Source organism: Medicago truncatula, chromosome 6 (genome assembly GCF_003473485.1).
Source record: "Medicago truncatula cultivar Jemalong A17 chromosome 6, MtrunA17r5.0-ANR, whole genome shotgun sequence".
NCBI lineage: Eukaryota > Viridiplantae > Streptophyta > Magnoliopsida > Fabales > Fabaceae > Medicago > Medicago truncatula.
Window position 1 is genome coordinate 30,490,994 of NC_053047.1, and position 6,082 is coordinate 30,497,075.

At 32.1% G+C, this 6,082-nt stretch overlaps 1 long non-coding RNA gene across 1 annotated transcript; it reads left to right on the plus strand.

Moving 5' to 3' along the window:
* Positions 1-227: 227 nt before the first annotated feature.
* On the plus strand, positions 228-2,163 carry LOC120575902 (uncharacterized). The gene is made up of 3 exons (XR_005642149.1): positions 228-479; positions 898-1,618; positions 1,694-2,163. It is a non-coding gene; the product is annotated as an uncharacterized lncRNA (long non-coding RNA).
* The last annotated feature ends 3,919 nt before the right edge of the window (positions 2,164-6,082 follow it).

The following is a 6,082-nucleotide window of genomic DNA, read 5'->3' on the forward strand; positions in this document are numbered from 1 at the left end:
TTCAAAGTAAAACAGTTTGGATTACGAGCCTGTTTGGTTCAGCTTTTCACCACCAAGAAGTGATTCTACAACCCTCAAAAGTGAAAAGTTGAATTTTCAATGGTGTTTGGTTTGACTTTTAAGAATTGATTCTATCCTCCAAAAGCAATTATCCATGAAGCTACAAATCCTAGCTTTTGGCTTTTGTAGAATCAATTCTACATTAAACTATTATCAATTCCATAACTACCCTCTTAATTAACATCAATTTTTATCACCCTTTCTCCAACTATATTTGCTTTTTTCTACTTGGAACCTTAAATTCATTCACTCCACTGTCCACTTTTCTCTAGCTAGAACTCAACCACCCTTCACAAATTTAATCTAAAAATTTATTGCTATTAGGTTATATAACAACACCACCTCCTGCTAGCAAATATTGTGCTCAAGAGAACAACAAAAAGGAAAAATTCTGCTCAAAAGATAACAACAACAACAAGGTAATTTGGCATTTTTGAGTGATTTTTACTTTGATTTGCTTACTTGTTTGTATTAAATTTAACCTTTTTTCTTTGCTGCAATGCTTATAAAATTTGTTTGGTTGCATAATATAACATCTCTTATGAATTTCTACAAACAAAAAATATAATTATTATATGTGTTTGATAAAATGTCTCTTAGAGCTTAAAGTGATTTTTTTTATGAAAATTATGCACTTAGTAACTTAAATATTTATGCTAAAGTATTTGAATGTAATTTTAAACACTAGTTTAAAATGAACACTTGTTATGTAAAATTTATATATTCATGCCATGATGTAAAATTTATACAATCAAAAGAAAGAATACTTGTTATGCAATAGAGGTAGTGTTGGCTCATTTTATCTTTTATTTTTCCTATCATACTTTGTGTACATAGCATTATGGCTAAACAAAAGAAAGTTTCTGCGGATTGGTCGGATCTTAAAGTGAATGAAATATTCATCCAAACATGTTTGGATCAAGTTGTCAAGAATGAACGCGTTGGCACTAGCTTTACTAAGAAAGGGTGGGAAAACATTGTTTACCAATTTCATGAATCAACCGGGAGAGATTATGACAAGATTCAATTGAAGAATAGGTATGATGCCTTGAAAAAGGAATGGAGAGTATGGTTTAACCTATTTGGAAAAGTTACCGGAATGGGGTGGGATAATGAGAGGAATACCTTCAAGTGGCATATTGCCCAACGAGGACTGTGGTACTGATGTTGGTCAAGACGTAAATAATATTGACTTGGATGTGGGAGAAGGATCAGGTGATAGTGAAGATGTGAGTATTGGAGCAACAGGAGAATTTGCAAATATTAATTTGAATATTTCACAAGGAGCTTCTAGCCAAATTAGTGGACAAAAGAGAAAGAGAGATGGTGGTGTTGATAAGAAAATCAAGAAAAAGACAACTCCCGCATTGGCAATAGCTGAAGCTGTGAAAGAGATTGCTGAGAAAGGGATATCCTACACAAAATGCAATGGTCGTATGTGATTGGAATATGTGTTTCACTTTTGTATTGGCTGGTTGGGAAGGTACTGCTCATGATGCTCGTGTTTTTGACCAAGCTTTAACAAATGCAAATCTTAATTTTCCACACCCTCCGCCAGGTTTGTTATTTAATATTACTCCAAATGATTTGTTATATTTAACTTAAGTTTAAATATTTTTTTCTTTCTTTCTAGGTAAGTATTATTTGGTAGATTCTGGCTATCCAACACCAATAGGGTACATTGGTCCATACAAACATGAACGGTATCATCTTCCTGAATTTAGGCGTTCTAACGGGTTTGCAAATCATAATGAAGTATTTAATTATTATCACTCAAGTTTAAGGTGCACAATAGAAAGAACTTTTGGGGTATGGAAGAACAGATTTGCAATCCTACGTCGCATGCCTAACTTTAAATTTGAGACACAAGTTCAAATAGTTGTCGCAACAATGGCTATACACAACTTTATCCGAAGGAAGGCATAAATTGATATTGATTTTAATGTTTATGAAGATCAAAGCACGATCATTCACCATGATGATAGCTCATCTAACTTGGATCAATCCCATGTTTTAAATGTAGTTTCGTCGTCAGAGATGGATCGCGTTCGAAACATAATCCGCAATGAAATTATTGAGCACAGACAAGATAATTACTATTGTTCATTAAATTATTATATCAATATTTTAGTACTATAATACACTTTAAATTAGTTTTGTAATAATATTAGTACTTTGTTGCAATTTAAATTCTATTATCTATTTGTAATTTTTATTTTCATGCTATTAGTATTGTAATAACTTATATTTTAACTATATTGCACTTAATTATCCTAATTTAGTAATTTCTATTTAGCTATGTCCATATTAGTAATTATACATTCAAAAGCAATTTTGATAAAACTATCCAAACAACATTCAGTTTGTTTAATCAATTCTGCATTATTGTATCCAAACATAAATCAATTCTGTCAGAATCAATTCTATCTAAAGCTAAACCAAACACACACTACATAATTCGGAAACCCCTTAAACCCCCTAAATATGTTTGTAACATGGATAGTCATTTTAGGGACAATATTAATCTTCCTAACTCTCATCCTTCTCCTTTGGGTCATTGTTACCTGTTCTTAGTCAAAAATCGGATTTTCGGACTACTTGATCGGATTGCTCCGAAACTTCCCCATAAAATTAGAAAAAAATTCAAGGATCATACTCCCTTAGAAGGGACTTCTTACGGGACTCCGCCCCTCAAAATCCAAAATTCCATCGTTTAGACCCATTTTTCATATTCTCAGAAAAATTCAAAAAAATTTGCATTAGTTTTATTTAATTTTTAGGATTTTTTTGATGCTATTTTTATATTTTTATGATTTTATTTGACAGGTTTTTAGCCTTTTACCAACTTTTTTATTTTGATTTTTCAATCATAGATCTTTTTATATTTGCCAACATCACTGCGCATTTTTCATACCTTTCAAGTGTTGTTTTGAGCTAACTATGAGTATATTATATTTGCATCGAGTATTTGGGCAGCATCTTTGCTACTTTTCTCGTCACCTGCTGCCACAATCTTGTTAATGTGATATTACGTATTCCTATTATAAAAAATTTCAAAACAAATCTTGAGATCCCATCGATGGGAAGTTATGTGATGTAGAAGATGTCCTCTCTAGCCTGAAATCTAAATGAAACTGATTCACATCATTTCCAAATCTAAAACAGTCATCTTGTTTGTGGTTGATAAAATTTTGAGAGAGCATCTACAAAATTCAGGGGTATGTACTGAAATCTAAAAAATTGAAATTTTAACTTTTTTTAATACATAATATTATTATTTTTACTTTAATTTTTAGTAGTATGTCATGCCCTGCTATTAAAAACGAGCAACACTTTCATCTTTCTACTTAGCAGCAGTAGAAAGTATGCCTATTTGATCCAGAAACTAAGGTCAAAGTTTCATCTAAGTTTCATCTAACTTATGTTTAGTTATTTATGTTTTATTTTTAAAGGTCTTCTATATATTGATTTTGATATACAGATGAATGACTTATTATCTCTGCCAAGAGGAATTTTTATCTATCTCTTTCTTTATATACTTCATTAACTCGGAGAGGAATTTTTTTTGTAATCTAAGAATAATTCAACTAGGCGACCAAAATTGTTATTTTTACTATAAAAAAAAAATTATTAAAAACATTCCAATCAAACTCGTACAATACACGGGTTATATACCTAGTGTTTTCATTAGAAATGAGAATTAATTTGTGCAAGCCATTTGTTTACTATATAGATTTTAAAAATATAAAACTCTACAATGTTAAACTTCATTAATATGTGCCATTGTGTGTGCAAGCACATGTGCGCTCACACAATTTGTTAAGGAAATAAAAGTGTAAAAATATCTTTATGTAACAATTTGAGAGGTCGATATTTACTAACGACGGTTGTATTGAACATTATTGCATGGAAGTCACCTCCTCCTCATGGATATTACATTCAACATAGATTGTGCTAGAAACTGTGGATTGAAAGTAGGTTGTGGTTGTCTCATTCAAAATTGCTTGTAATGCTTATGCATGTGGCTAAAGTATTGGGTGCATGTTGACTCAAGTTCTGATGCAAATGTATGTATCTAATGGTAAAGGAAGTGTTGTAAGATTGAGAATTCTCAAATAAATTAGGAATCTTTTGGTATCTAACATATATATATATGCATATGCATTAGCCTAAATATAACTTCCACTCATTGTACCCATTAACTGATTTCATTCATTACTTTTCTCTATACTTCTTCGTGAGAATTTGGATTTAGATCTAGAGGGACAATTATAGGTTGTATAATGGTTTGAACCATTCTTTCTTTATTTTTGTTTTAATTCTTTTTTTTTGGTAGATAGACGAAATGGCAAAGCCATTATAAATTCACACACACACAAGTGGAGGTACTGGGGTTCGAACCCCAATCATGACATCCGGCCTAACAATTTCGACATTTTGCCAGTTGAGCTAGGACTTCTGAATTTGTTTTAGTTCTTATAGAATGCAATACATGTTTGTAATTAAATGATCCGTATATAACTCGCCACTAAGTCAACCGCCACTTAGGCAAACATAATTATTCAACAACCACACATGCAAACATTATTATTTAGGGTTAATAGACTTTTACCCCCTGTCATTTGGTTTACCCCCTATAAAAAAAAAACTTGGAGATTCCCCCCTATAATTTAAAGATTCTTTAGTTCACACCCCTGAGACCATATGACTAGATTAATGACATTACGTGGCACACTGATGTGTTATATTTTTTTTAGTTTTGATTTTTCAAAATTCCACGTGGCACACATAATAATTCCTTTTACAAAAAAAATATACTAAAGACGTAAAATACCTAAAATACCCCTGATTCTAAATTAAAAAAATCCCAATTTTTTTTAATAAAATTCTTTTTCAATTTTGTTTGTTCCATTTAAGTTTCTTTTAATAAAAAAAAAAAAAAACTTCAAACCCCCTTCTTTCTCTCTCGTGATTCTCTCATTCTTCTCCAAATCCTCATAACTTCCATATTCAACCCCAACCCAAAAAAATAAAAATAAAAAAATTCTAAACTCAACCCACAACCTTCATCTTCATCAACCCCAACCCAAATACTCATCACTTTAACCCAAATCTTCATCTAAAACCTTCACCATCATCAACAATTCATATGGTTTCTCATATTCATCTTCAAAATTCAACATTCAAACCTAAAATCCAGAATTCATCGTCATCAAGTTTATACCCTCAAATCCACAACTCGAAATTCTATAAAATTCAAAGCTACAAAGTTGATTGAAGGGCCAACACTCACAAACCAAAAGTTTATCCAACACAACAGTAGCATATCATCAACAACAATATAACAACAACACAACAACAAAAAAATCTCCCAATCTCAGCAAACCCCACCAGAATTCGAACCCAGAAAATGGATTGAACCCTGTCAATACACCCACCACACCAGACCCTCCCCTCCAGCACCACTAGAACCTCCCCTCTCTCCGAAATTGTTCTCTTTCGGTCGCCATATTCTTCCTACTCCCCACCAAGCCACTCCTCCGACGACTCACCACCATTTTCTACGTTTCTGGGTTTAAATCGGATTCGGATTTGGGGATTAGGGTTTGAATCAAAAAGAACGAATAGAGGAAAAGGAAGAAGATAAGATAACAAATTGAGAGGAGGAAGAAAATAAGAAGAGGCTTGATTGTGTTGTTGAGTTGTGTTGTTGAGGAGAGAAGAACAGAAGAAGAGACTCCATTTAGGAGAAGAAAAGAAAGAGAAATTTTGGAATTTTTAATTTATCACTAGGGGTATTTTAGGTATTTTATATTTTAAACATACTTTTAAAAATAAAAAATAAAAACATTATGACGTGTCAGTGTCACGTCAACCACTATTACATAGTCAGCATGCCAAATCATCATAATTACACAGTTATATGCTATCACGGTCCTAAAACAAAGAATCTTTAAATTATAGGGAATCTCCAAGTTTTTTTTTGATAAGGGGGTAAACCAAAAGATCCCCAAATGGCCGG